Below are 15090 nucleotides of genomic sequence, written 5' to 3'. Positions count from 1 at the left end.
CAAATTTCAGCCATGTTCATTGCATTTGATCTTAAGTTTGCTCACTAGTTTTGCACAGGCTGAACTCCAGTTGGTTCGCTGCTTTGGGGTCGATACAATTGGTCCCTTGAGTTATGCCACCAGGAGAAATTATTTCCAGATTTGTGTTTCTTTTGTAAAACCCAAAGCACTGGAAACACATTTTGCTGAGATTAAGTTAAAAATAAGGATATGAAATTATCAAAACATTAAACAAGTGAGATCCCATGTAAGTAGATAAAGTCTCAAAACCATCCTGTTTTATTGTTAATTACGGTTAAACCAGTAAATCTGAGATACTGAAGTTTGGAAATATGCAGTACATACTACAATGTTGACAGATAAAATTGTATTATTCAAAGTTTAAGGCTGTTTTAAATGCACAGTGGAAACAAATGTAGTGAGACTGAAACAGAGCCCTTCCTGTAGTTGTGACAGTGTGTCCCTAACTATGAAAATTAAAACAAGCAGCTATGCAGTTGTTGGACATGTTAATATATCTTGTTGAATGGAGAGTGCAATTTTTATATTGAATTTCTCTGTGCAACTGTCTGGTGCTACAGCTGCCTGTCAGTTCCCAGGTTTGTGAGTCACTGTTCATATGACACCACACTACCCAAATTAATTAACATTCCTACATGGCAGAGTCACAGTGGAGCCTGTGTAACATATTTTCTTGAGAAGAGGAAGGTAAGCAGTCCTTTTCCTCACAGTGAGGATAGTTTTACATGGGTCAGCTCTGCTGTTATTATCAGGAAAAGACAGGTGTGGAAACATGCTCACAAGCGAGTCATGAACACGCAATGTATACACATTGGATAATATGAGCACATATCTTCTAGACAATTCCTGGAAATAATAAAAACATTAAGAAAGAAAGGCAAAACAAAATGTTAGATTATACATCTATTAGAGCAGAATGCAAATCAGGGAATGTTATATTAGTTTCAATTTAAGCTGTCAACCAGGCCTCAACTGTCTGTACTTACAAAATTAATACAGAATGTTTCAGGGGACATTATTCCATCTGGAAATGGCCTCTGGACATATGACAAACAGGAGTACTAAAAGGTTAAAATCACATAATATAGTAATAGTAAGGCCTCATTTGGTATACTGTGTACACTTTTGGTCAACACACTAAAACAACAACAACAACAACAACAACAATATATATATATATTCCTGTTAGAATTAGGTCTGATAACTACCAGATACAGTTTGGGACTCAGGAGAATGTCCTACACTGACAGACTGAAGGACCAAAGCCTTTATGTCTCGAACAGAGAAGATCAAGGGGATTTGATAAAGTATTCAATATCCTCAAAGGTACTGACAAATTCATCACAATTAAATACAAATTAGAAGACACAAGTGAGGACTACATGGAAGTATATGTAAAGCTGAGAACAGGAAGCTGTGCATCAGATGGTTTTGGAGGGTTGCCTGAATCTTCGGTAAATCATGTACAGCACATGTGACTAAAGGTTAGGCACTGCTGTAAGCACTTTCCAGCACAAGACCAAAACCATGTGTCCGAGGTTACTGAAACACCAATAGAAGGATAAAACAGGTCTTGTGATCTGGTGTTTATCACCACACCAACCCTTAGATGACCATATCCTCTGAAAACACAGCCAGTTTAATGTGATAATTACCACTGTGCTGAATATTCCTAATTCAAGATAAAGGTGAGGTTGATCTGTGTGAATTCAAATCCAGATTCCTTCAGTTTATTAAAACAGATGAGTTTATTAGAAATACAATTAATACAACAAAGGCCTTTGGAAAGGAAAGTGGAAATGGTTGGAAATAGAGAATTTGAAAAGTGCAAGTTGCTAAGTTATAGAGTAGTGTTAACAAAGTCAAATTCTAATTTGAGGCAGAAGGCATCATGTTACATTAAGTCTTTATCAAGATAAACCAAACACAAAGTTAATAAATACATATATATATTAAGGAACAGTGCAAACTAAAAAAGCTTTGCGTCCGTATTGCTTATGTCTTGGATAGCGGGGAAGTAGGCATCATCTGGTGCGGATTTGTTAAGTAGAAGACTGCTGTGACTCTGCTCAGAAGCTGATCCAGAGTTGCTGTGGAGCTCATGTAGATGGGCTGCTGGCTGGAGTGGGTGGAGCAGTGGATCAGACTTTACTCCTCTTGTCTAGCTGAGCTCTTTGTTACTTCTTCTCCCTTGTCTGCTGACTTCCTTTAGACTTGACATCCACTAGTAGGACCTAAGGTCTTCTAAAACTTCCAGACTTCCAAAGTGTGGCTCTTGGCTTGCTCTATTGATTAGCCTCAGACAAAGACATACCAGAGTCTTTTCTTCCAGGGTTCTGATTGGCCAGTTCAAACCTGTGATTTGCATATCTTGCCTTCAGACATTTTTATTGCTTCTAACAGGAAAGACAGGATAAAATATCCAATAATTGAGAAAACTCAAAACTTCTTCTGAGTAAAATTTACAAAGTTAATATTAGATTATTAGATTTCTGACCTACTCATGCTTTGCCCATTCATTTGATACCAAACAAGTACAGCCTGTTTATTTCTGAAATGATAATGATGAATTATATTGTATTTTAATTTAATAATTTAGGTTTAAGCTTTCGTAAGGGAATGAAACATGTGGCAACACATCCAGTACTTAATATAGTCTTTTATCAATACAGAATGAAGGATGCAATTTTAATAGGTCAAAATTCTGACTTGCTTTACAAGCAATTGGAGAGGATTGTATCCTCATGTATTCACTAGACTCAAACCTGGACCCTCAATCGATGTTGATGGATCAGAAAAATCTGAAAAATCCTTACAGTAATGCTTGTTGTAACCAGGATTCTGACTGTTCCATCTGTTTAATTATGAATTGCTCTTTAATTTAAGACCATACAAGTGATACAGTAGTTACAGGCATTTGCTCAGATATCCATTGTTTCTCTTAGTTTAATGCAGTTGGTTCTGTTTCTTTTAAATGTGATAAATAAAATATCTATTTATGGATGATTTTAAGGTATGTTTGGTCAGTTCCTTTAAAATGAATCTTAAAAAAAGTCCTTCTTGCATTTCTTACTAAGTAGTGGCCCTTAAATTATGGCCTTGTGTCAGGTGTTGGGAAATCACCTCTCTTGACTTGAGAATCACTAGCCCTGTTTTGTTCTTGGCTAAATGGTTTTATGTCTGTTTCAGTACAATTCTTAGTTCTCCTTGAGAGAGGTTCACAGTCCTTCTAGCCTTTGTAGAAACTCAAAGAATAATAAATTCCCCATTATTCAGAGATGCAGGCATGCAGACTTGTTAGCAACGTGTGGAACAAGCTAGACAGTAATATGGTTAAATTTAACAGCCTGTGTGACATTGTGTGGGTTTTAGCGACACCTTTCACCGGTTTCAGGCTCAATATCCCAGACAGAAGTAGAAAGTCAGCTTGTAGTCGGTCCATACTTAGCTTTTCGGAAGGTTTTTAGGGCAAATGTTAAAACTCAGTTAAGGATTTTATTTCTCTGAAGTAGAGAAGAGAGGATTATCTGAGCTGAAGGCTCATGGTCCTGGCATGAATGCTTGAGTAGCCACTTGAGCCTTTAATATAATGCTCCTAATTAAAGGTGATGATGATTAGAGAGATATTCACTTGGCTGTTAGGGAAGAGTGATATTGGTTTTCTCGTGTGGGGCCCTCTGGTGGTGATTAGAGATTTGGGTTGTGATTCGGGAGGTGAATTTATTTTGTTTTCTATGTGACACCTGTCTTTATTTTTCAAGAAACAGCTGAATGAGTCCCCAGATCAATTAACTAACTACCAAATGGGAAAATTAGCCAAATGGCATTTTTCATATTTGTATTGCTCTAATCGAGTATAACCATAGGCAAACCAGTTTTCCCACAGGTCACATTTTTATGCCATCCAGTCAGAGCTGACTTCATGGTTTCAAATAATCTTGCATAAATCAGACCTCTGTCTACTCCCTTAAGTTATTTGTGATCACAAAATAATGAATGTTGCCTAGCTGCTGTTGAATCAGGAGTTAGTCACCAACTTATAACACTGTTCCATTATATAATCACTTCCAAGTTATGACTTTGACTTATAATGCAAATTTCAGAATCAATTTGTATTGCTGGTTCAAGGAATTGTGATAATGTGTAAAACTAATCAATATACATTAACTGTTGACAGCTATAGTACGTATACATGTTTTTACAGTCAATTTGTTGTGGCACAGGTATCCTGAATGAATTAATAAGAATCAGAACCTATAGAATTTTTACAAAATTCACATAGTATAAAATAGTGAAAAATTAGTTAATGTATTCTTAAGTTAGTTTTCTCTTATTTTACCAGGAGCAGAATAGGCATGATGGCAACTCCACAGATATTCATTGAGATCCAGAATGATAAAGTTGTACTCAATGAGAGGGCAGCTGAAGTTCTGTCAGGAATGACAGGTGTTGCAGAGGTGATTGGCATTGTGGGTAAGCACAGGACTGGAAAGTCTTACTTGCTGTCTCGGTTCTTTAATGAAGACCAAGGATTCAAAGTTGGACATGGAGTGGAAGGATGTACCAAAGGCATTTGGATGTGGTCCAGACCACACCCTTTCCACACAAATGCCTGTCTCCTGCTTCTGGATACTGAGGGATTGGACGACTGTGAAAATAGGCTCATAACTGATAAGACTATATTTTTACTGACAACACTGCTGTCCAGCAGTATAATCTTCAACATCAAAGGATGTATCGACAGAAGGGCTATTGAAGAAATTCTGTATCCTTGGGAAGAAAACATTTTAAACTATACAACAATATAAATTACTAAAAAAGAAATCTTGAGCTTTACATAATCCTCCAATTTCATGAGCAGATTTAGTTTTCAGTTTAAAGTGAATTCTGGGGTGAGCTGTGGTGATCTTTGTTTATGCTGATTTGTGTCACCCATGATGCCCAGTACTGTTACTGTACCAGCTGTGTGGAGTTGTCTAATTGGAGAATTAGTTAATATCATTGCTGGGTCACTTCACTTCACCCCTTTCAGTACTGAACCACAAGTACATATGTGCAGTCAGAGTGTTAATGAAGTCTGCTGTAAAATATTTTTTATAATCTTATGACAGCTTCTAATCATATTCTAATCATATGAAACTGAAACTGAAACAATCTAATTATCTAGAACTGCAAAAGTCCAATAAAAGCCAAAATAAAAGCCAAAATCAGATTTCTGGAGCATTTCAACAGGACATTACAGGAAAAAAAGGACAATGAAGACTTATATTGGAATTTAAAACAAATATCAAAATTATTGTTTCTGACTAACAAAGAGATTATAAATAAGAAAATATTATTATCCATGTTTAAACCAGGTGGTGCATTGGCACTGTGATTATCATTGCAGCCTTGCAGCACTGGGGCCCTTGGTGTAATTCCTGGGGTGCTCTCTGCATACTCTTTGCATGGGTTTCCTCCAGGTGCTTAACCAAGTGGTTTGGTAGAGTTGGCCCTGGTGTGAGTGTATGCCCTGTGATGGATTGATGTCCTGTCCAGGGTGTATCCTGCCTTTTGCACATTGATTCCTGGGTAGGATCCATCTCTCCTGGGACTCTGAAATGGACAAGTGCTTATTGTAAGTGATGCAGTGTTAAGAATTTTTCAAATAATAATAATAATAATAATAATTGCTTACACTTATATAGCGCTTTTCTGGACACTCCACTCAAAGCGCTTTACAGGTAATGGGGACTCCCCTCCACCACCACCAATGTGCAGCATCCACCTGGATGATGCGACGGCAGCCATAGTGCGCCAGACCGCTCACCACACATCAGCTATCAGTGGGGAGGAGAGCAGAGTAATGTAGCCAGTTCATAGATGGGGATTATTAGGAGGTCATGATTGGTAAAGGCCAATGGAGACATTTGGCCAGGACACCGGGGTTACACCCCTACTCTTTTTGAGAAACGCCCTGGGATTTTTAATGACCACAGAGAGTCAGGACCTCGGTTTTACGTCTCATCCGAAGGACTGTTCAGTGATTTAAAAATATCAGCAATGTTAAACTCTATTTTTTAATTAAAGGCCATTATCAATGTGACGTCATAGATTTTTTTTTTCCTGAAACCCAGTACAGCTGCCTCTTACAAGTTGTACATCAGATGTCTCTCGTCAGTGAGGAGAAAAATAAGTCACTTAAAGATTACCTTCCGAACTTGTTCTATATACTGATAAGAGATTTCCAGTTTGAAGAATTTGATCATGATAAGTTTAAGGACAAGTTTCTGAATGCCTTGGATAAAGAAACAAAGACAAAATATAAGGAAGTCTTTGACAAAACAGAAATTCATATTCTGCCACAACCAGCTCTTGGGAAAGCGCTCAAGTAAGTATACTTTTTATTTATATATAATAATATAATAAACTATTCAGGAATTGCCAAATACTTAAACATTTTGTTCTTGTTTTTGAAAGTTTGCTGTGCTTTATATAATTTCTCCTTTCCAGTGTGTGTACAGTATTTGAAAGGAAGGGTCAAATATCATCTGTACTCAACAGACTCTGCTTACTTCTGTCTGTAATTTCCTCTCAAACTCAAACCTTCTGTTTTTGTTGTCCCCTCACATCCTTGCTAATGTATTAGGATTTGTTTTGGTGAGGAAAAAACAAGTGAGACACAATCTATTCATAGATCATCTTTTCTTCCTTATTTGCTTTTCACCTCTGCTAAACAGTTTTGTTTTCTGTCACTTAGTCTTACCCCTGTACCCCTATTATTTTGATTTGCCTGACATCATAATATGATATTAATTATCACTCTAATTATTATAATAATTATAACATTCTACTGTTCCTAAAATCCTATTCTATCTTACCTGATGGATCCACATTTTAAGTAGTAAACTATAATTTATAAATTTAAGTAAACTATAATTTCTATTTACATTTCTTTATTATATGTAAGTTTGGTAATAAGAGCATGCTTACTTAAGTGTTTTTAACATATGTACTTGATTCTTCTTCAGAAAACTCCCGGAAATGAAAGATGAAGATTTAGACCATGACTTTCTAACATCACTCAACACCTTTGTGACCACTGTTCGTGATAAACAGTCTGCTCCCAAGGCAGTGAAAAGTCTCATCTGCACACCAGGAGGTAAAGCCTTCACAAGCAGCTCTGTTAAATGACAGTGGATATTCAGTTATGCGACTGTTGTCAATTACATCTCTTGATTTTCTTGTTCAAATTCTAAAAATGGAATGAGCTGACGTAAAAAAGCACTTTTTTTAGCACTTTGGCTTTACACTTTGGACAGTACACCTGGCTGAGGAACTGACAGTGCTGGTCGGAGATTAGTGTTGCCTCCTTACTGAAGAAGGATGAGCCAGAGGAACCTGCTGCAAAGGATGTTGGGGTGGAGGGAGGGGTCTGTTACATTGGCACATTGAAAATGTCTCCATTTTCATCCTTTGTTTTAGCATATTTATGGGACAAATTAACCTATTTTATACTGGGAGGTAATAAAATAAAACACATGGTTTTGGTTCCCCAGAAGTATATAGTGTATTCAAGAGTGATCATTAAATGAGTAAACTAAGATGTCAATGCATAGAGAGACTTGGCTGAACCCATGTTCCCAGGCTATAGGGTGAGGAAACTGTAAGCCCAGTTCAGAGAAGAGTGGCTGAGGGGCTGGTGCAGAGGTGGAGACAGGGGGAGGAATGAATTCATGAGCAAGGAGGAGAAAACGTTTACGTTTACAGTATATACACTGATATAAACTGATGTCAGTGCTGGTATACATTAAATAAATAATAGTAAGGAAAATTGTCACATTTTGTAGCAATAATGTTTTGTGATTGTATGTATGATTCTTCTTCTTATAATACTTTGAAGAAACTAGAATTTAAAATGCAGTCCTCATCAGAATTCAAAGAACGAATAATTACATTGCAGATTTCTAATTGCAGTTTCATTTTTATTCCTCAGTTTCTGGTGAAAGATGTGATATTTTTCCTGAAAATACATATTTGCTTTGTTACATTTTCATGCAGAATGTGTTTTTTTTAAACAGGGACAACCAATGAATTTTTACATCATTAATGTTTCAAATAATTCTGAATGTTATCACTGCAATTGTTGCAATACTAATGTGTTTCATTACTGTATATTGATAGTAATAATATGAAAAGTGTGTTAATGAAAGAATGTGTATTTTTTAATTAAGGAAATTACTTCAGGAATGCTCACAAATTAGAGCAGCTGAGGGAAAATCCATCTTTGTTTTTAATGTAAACTACATTAAAAACTAATTTTATTAATTTCTGAAAAATCAGTTAACCAAATGTAAAAACTCGTCTCAGCACTTATTTTACTGCTGAGAATATAAGAAATGAGATATAAGCAATCTTCTGGGAAGAAGTCAAAATGTAATCTCACCCCCTTCACCAGGTGGAAGAAGATTTCCCAGAGAGAAAGAAATGCTTCTGTAATATCAAAAAAGTCCATGTGGCCACTGACAGCAGCACCTGGAGGACACAAAGGTTCTCCAGTATTGGACTCATTCAGTGAAGAAAGGAAACTCAGCCCCTTGGTCTTTAATTTCCTTTGACATGTTGCCCCAACTTTATGTCTGGGAATGTCAATCAGATGTGTCTCTTAATGCCTCAAAGTGCAAATATGGATCTCACACAAAGCATGATAAATATTAATGTTTACTGCCCTGTAATATTATTAAATATTTTTAAAATCCAGGAAATATTACAAAGAACTTTTCATTATTTTATTAAGTGTTTGAGGCATTAAAAGCATTACAGGTGCTGTCAGTTCCAGTAATTACTGGTTGTATTTTTATGGTTTTTCAGTATAAATATACACATTTTGTTTGTTCTCATTTGCTTAATCTCAACATATCACCACCTGACATTACTCTTTTCCCCTCTGTGAAGCCTTTGTGGAGCTGGCTCGCTCCTACATCAACATGCTGAACAAACAAGACAATGTCTGTCTGACAGTAGCTGCTCTGGAAATGAATGAGGCCTGGATAAACAAAACATTTCTATGAGCAAAAGATAACATGGAAAATATTGTAACAGAGATGGAAGTTCACCTTCCACACAATGAAGATGCACTGTGCAAAGACTACAATGAAAAATGTGACAAAGTAATTGAGGAGTTCATGAAAAAACTGGAATATACCAGCGGCACGAATCAAAAGGAATTAAAGAAGAAGGAGTTACAGGTAAATCTAAAAAATAGTTTGTCATTAAATACTAAATACTAAATTAAAATATCAGTAGAGAATGAATACTGTACTTGATTTCATTGTTAAATAGTTCTAACTTGTTTACTTTGTTTATAAAAACCATACACAATTGCTACATATAAATATCAATAAGGCTGAAATGCTAATATTTTCTGAAAACCTGAATATCTCCCATCTTCCTAAATAATTTTTTAATCTAGTGAAAATAATTACACTGTTTATTGAAGAGCAATGAAAGTATAAGTGTCTAGGTTTTACATTAATAGCTACTTCATTGCATACATGAATATTAATTAGTCAGCAGATAGGTGTGTTATATGTTCTTTGGGATAGCAAAATACTGAGCTCAAAGCACAGATGACCGATGTTAACGAGTTCCTTAGAAATCTGTATAAAAAGCCAAAATACATGGGTTTTTTTGATGCAAGAATGGTGAAGGTGTAACAACCACTAACCAGCCCAGACCAGCTCCGAAGAGGTCTAATCAGTCCCAGCAGGTGGGGGATAATTACAAACGCCGCCGCACGTGTTAATTCTCTTCAGACGTCTTACCGTGCGGCAGGCTGCATTATTTAAGCCGCTCTTACTCGCATATCAATGCTCGGTATTGAGTTCCCTACTTGTGGCTCTACCTAGCGTTTCTTGCACTTTGCCTTCTGGATTTTCTGACCTCATCGTTTTGCCTTCTGACTACGTTTCTTGCCTTGCCCCGTGGATTGTTTACTACCTGTGATTATTTTTGGTATCGACCCTGTTGCTCTTGTCCCGACCACGTATCTGTCTCTCGTTTTGGATTGTTCGCCACCAGTGCTGTTTACTGATCTTGACCTACCTTTCGCCTCCGGATTACGACCCAGCTCCTGGATAGCTCTGTCCGCCTACTCACCGCCCCAGGAATCCTGCATCTGCATTGGATCCTTTCATCACAACCCAGCCATCGTTACAGAAGGTTTGCCCTGCTTGAGTAAAACAAATTGCCTGGTTAACAGCAAGACTCATTCATGCCATCAGTAGTCCAGGAAAAAAAAACCAGACAACCACAGACATATTTACTGATCTTTAGGAAGTGATGTAATAGAGAATTAGAGTACCAGAGGTTAAAATCAACTGTGTCACATTAAGGAACAGCAATGCATTGCAACACATTCACTAATATTTCCCAAGTAACATTCGCCTCCTAAATTAATTTTCATCATGCCATGCTGTGTGTTGTATCACATTTCGCAAAAGTTTTTCAAATTGATTTATCATTAACAGAAAAAGAATACATAGATGCACAAGTTTGATAATAAAATAAAGGGAAAAGTGACATTATGGTTTTGTATGCCTTAGTAGATATGGTCTAGTGCAGAAAAAGGAAAGAACAAAGTGTATATCTTCATTGAAGCAGCAAACATATTGTTAATTGAAACTTTAGGAAAAGCACTTTAGGAAACCTGTAATTATTGTTTATATTCCCTTTTCTTTGCTTATTAAAACATGAATTTCCATCAAATTTTACCATTCCACTTAGAAACTGAAAGACCAATGGCTGAATGAACTTTGTAAAAAGAATTGCATGAAAAGATTTTACGAATCTAAAGGATAAATACACTAGAGGTCTTCAGAATCACAAAGACAAAGAAATATTTAATGAAACAATGAAGAGCATAAAGAAGATCAGAGAAGAATACTTCAGGTTTCACAGTAAGTTAAATTGTCGGCTCAATTTAATTGAAAACAATACTTTTAAAGTTGTTTTATCAATTGTTACAGTTTACGTCTGTTTTTTTAAGAACATTTCAGTACACAAAGAATGAGCTCCCATGGTGCTCTTAGTTTTTGGCCTGACGTGCTTTGTGCACTTGAGTGTTTAAACTCAGTGTTTAAACTTGTTTCCACAAGGCTGTACCTTTAAACTGTTGCTTGGTATGACTGCGGACCAGCAATTGACTTTAAGTTGTCTTGTGTCTTCCACAAACGCAGCAGAAATTTAATTCTCTGCTCAAGGATCGTGGTATATTTATATGATACAGTATACAGTATATACAGAAGCAGCCATTCAAGGTTCACAGTACAAACCCGTACAGCACGCAACTAACCACAAGCCACCTCGGCATATGCCACGGTACGTGATTGGCTGTCCAAAAATACCGACAGGGGCACTCGTGGTGCATTGGTCAGTAGTGAAAAGATTTAATCATTTAATCTGTTTACTGTGCACATTTTAATCTGCTTAGTATTGAATATTTATATGGAATTTTACCACTAAAGGGAAATTTTAGTAGCTGAGCATAAAAAGAAGAGGAACATAACGCATCTGAAGGTCATAAACGATATTAATTTAGGAACATAAACATATTACTGTATGTAAACTGTACTGTATATGGCTGGTCTTGGTATTTTAAAGAAAAAATACACACCAGTATTCCATTTCTCCCTAAACATTTTAAGCATCAAAGTCTTACAGTACATGTGGTTATTTTGAAATGTTTTTACTTCCTCCTTCTGACCATATTACTGTACATTTATATACTTCGTGAAAAATTGATATTTTTAACCTTTGCTAATACGCTCGTTATCGGATAAACAAAAGCATACTTTTAGAATTGGATAAATAGGGAATATAAAATGGATTTGTGTATCTAAATAAATTAATAACGGTATAGCTATAGTTCTATATTGATATGTGTATTGCTGTTTCAGTGCATGTCTTATGATTTGCCTTGGCGGCATGACAGCTTAAGTGACTGATGTGTAAGCATGAGGTTGGATGTTTCAATCCAGCAATCTCTGTGAGTTTTCTTTTAACAAATAAACATTTCTTTGAAAAACTAAAATAGCAAATATTATGGACACTACAGTATATTGACATTTTTTATATTGCTAAATATCACATGTTCGTACCGTATGTACACAGTGGTACCACAGGTTGTAGGGCGTAAATCCACATGAGCCCGAAAGCCCTACATTAACGTTGTGCATTCGCCTGGCGCTGCGCGGTTTACATCTCTCTCTGCAGGAGTGCTGGCTGTGCCGAATTAAACCGGTTTCACTGGTTTTTTCAAAGTAGGATAGGACGAGTCTTCCAGCAAAAGACACTCCACCTTCCCACACGGACACATGTTTTCTTAGTAAAACAGGTTCACAGTGCGAAGCTGTGTCAGTCTTCTGTGTAAAGAAAATCGGTTTGAACACCATGGGGGCTGTTTTTAATAAGCTGCTGAGTAAAGAATAGGAATTTTCCTGCTGTCAGCAGTATTGTGTATATAGTTTTTTGTACAGGCTGTGAAAAGTTTCACAAAAAGAGGTCTTTAAAATTAGGCTGGTCAAATGATTATTTTAATTCTTAAAAAATAAATCAAAAACAAGATATAATGTTGTGTTCCTACTTAGACATTGCACGACTTTAAAAGCTTAAAAAACAGGTTTCGATAGTTATTAACCACTTTTAAAAAATGGGTGATTTTTCTTCCTCATGATCAGCTTAGAATCTCTTTTTATGCTGTAAGGTTTTTACTACTTAATTAAACGTTTAAAATACACGAATTTCATAAACACAACACACGTTTCGATTAAAAAAAATAATATTCTGTTATCTTCGTGGTATGTAGAACAGATCAGCAGGTTTTTTTTCCCGTATCAGAGGCTCTGAAAACAGTGTGCTGCCCACTGCACTGTGTCAGAGGGAGAGGTAGCATTGGAAAGGAGAAAGTGCAGAGCTCAATAATGCACAATGGCTGTGAAGCACCAATTGCGTTCATAACTTAGTGTTTAAAATTAAACAACGTCAATAATTTTCTTTGACTTCTAAGTCCCTTTATTATCATCAAGCACAGGTTTCTTTTTTGATGCCATCGTTAGACAAAGCAGGAACTTATTGTACTTTCTAATGACATTACATGTGGAAAGATTACAGATTACAGATTTTAATCGTCTTTAATTTTGTTATACATTTTAGAAAAGTTTCATCTACGTATACACCACAAAACTATTTTCGATTGTATTTCTGAATGCTATGTATAAAAAAACTTTTGAATGGCTGCATCTGTATTACAGACATTTACAACAAAGACATATCATAAAACATTTACATATATTGTTAAGTTATTACTTTAAATATATACTTTAAATTACTGTAAATATATTACTTTATTTTATATAACACCTTTACAACTGGCATCTCAAAGTAATACAGGATTCTGGCTATCAAATTCTGAACATATTGGAGATTGCTAAGTGTGGAGTTAAATAACCTAGTGAACAGGATGTGCATCTATTAATTGTATTGAAAAAAGCCTTTCTTGATTTCTCTAGTTCCTAGTTTCTCTATGTTCCCTTTAAAATAAACGATTATCCCACAATGCTGTGTACTACATGGCCGGTAGGGAAACTAAAGGGAAATTTTAGTAGCTGAGCATAAAAAGAAGAGAAGCATAAAGCGTGTGATGGTCATAAACTATATTAATTTAGGAACTGCATCAGAGATATTTTTTTAACTGCACTACATTGGGGAGAATCAGTATAGCTTACATTTATATAGAATGTATAGAAATACATTTTTCCTGCATCAAAGTTTAACTTGTTCAGAGTGCCCTACATTACAGCCCCAGTGCTGCAAGGTAGCAATGCTAACCACTTCACCACCGTTAAAAATGGATGGATATCTTAGTTATCTTTCTAATTCACAGGTTTGCATGCATAATTTAATTTTGAGAGCCACTGAGACATCTGGTACTACTGTTGTATTTATGTATTTATAAAAAAACATACAAAAAGCACACTAACAACTGTGCCATCCTATTCCTTAGTTAATACATTTTATTTTTATAAACAGTTAACATTTTTAGCAAAATATTTTGAATTATATTTACCCTATTTTTTCTTTAATTTTGTATTTAACTTATTTTATGATAGAAAGATTTAATGTACATTTGAACAATAAAAATATGGTATTACAAGATGTGGGGAAAAGTGCAACAATTTATTACAGTGCTAAATTTAATATTATTGATTACTAATAGTTTATGCTAACACCTAACTTTCTTAAGTAGATGTATTAAAAACAGGTGGGTAGCTGCATCAGCATGCATAGGCTGCAAAGGAACAAGTAATAGGTTTATTCCATGCTGAAAAAAAGAAGAAAGAGAACACAACGTTTTGGCCGTGGAGCCTTCTTCAGGTCTTGACACCTGAAGAAGGCTCCACGGCCGAAACGTTGTGTTCTCTTTCTTCTTTTTTTCAGCATGGAATAAACCTATTACTTGTATTAAAAACAGGTTTGCCCAGCCTAAGAGGGGGGGTCAGCTGACACTCCTTCATACACTCAAATGAAAAATTAATAATGCCAATATAAACGTCAAATTCTCTCTCGCTTTGGCGATTTTGAAAAAAGTATTGAAACAAGAGAGTGAGTGTTTTTTTTAATTCCTGGTGGAATCGGGCTTCCATTAGAATCAAGTAATAGGTTTATTCCATGCTGAAAAAAGAAGAAAGGTACACATTCCATAAGAATCAGCACCCTTATATAGCGCCTTTATATAGCGCCTTTAAAGGTGGCTTCTCCTTGCACTTTGACAGATCGTCTGTAAATTAATTTTTGATTTAAAGTTTGACAGTAAATGTTTATATTGTAATGCATACAGCCTCCATTTCTTTATAACATTTTTAAAAATCGTTTGCGCAGTCTAAGGGGGGGGTCTGCTCTCATTGACAGCTGACACTCCTCCATACACTTAAGTGAAAAATTAATAATCCCAATGTAAACATCGTATTTACAATTTGTTGATAATAAAAATGTTAAGTTCTCTAAAGCTTTCTCAGTCACGTACGGTAGTTT

General features: G+C 35.8%; 1 protein-coding gene and 1 long non-coding RNA gene across 5 annotated transcripts in view; one reads left to right on the top strand and one right to left on the bottom strand.

Moving 5' to 3' along the window:
- Positions 1-15090, bottom strand: part of LOC138243434 (uncharacterized) — a 421149-nt gene that overhangs the window by 328502 nt on the left and 77557 nt on the right. The gene's annotated exons all lie outside the window — the stretch shown is intronic.
- LOC138243112 (uncharacterized) overlaps positions 1-15090 on the top strand; it is a 39444-nt gene that overhangs the window by 4981 nt on the left and 19373 nt on the right. For 3 of the 4 annotated variants that reach the window (XR_011191969.1, XR_011191972.1, XR_011191971.1), the window contains exons 3-7: positions 4364-4786; positions 6143-6391; positions 7032-7162; positions 8956-9248; positions 10786-10958. This is a non-coding gene — a long non-coding RNA (uncharacterized lncRNA). The remainder of the gene's footprint in view (positions 1-4363; positions 4787-6142; positions 6392-7031; positions 7163-8955; positions 9249-10785; positions 10959-15090) is intronic. The other variant, XR_011191970.1, reaches the window with a different exon arrangement.

This window comes from Lepisosteus oculatus, chromosome 14 (genome assembly GCF_040954835.1).
Source record: "Lepisosteus oculatus isolate fLepOcu1 chromosome 14, fLepOcu1.hap2, whole genome shotgun sequence".
NCBI classification, from domain to species: Eukaryota; Metazoa; Chordata; class Actinopteri; order Semionotiformes; family Lepisosteidae; genus Lepisosteus; species Lepisosteus oculatus.
This window is presented reverse-complemented; position numbering and strand designations above follow the sequence as displayed.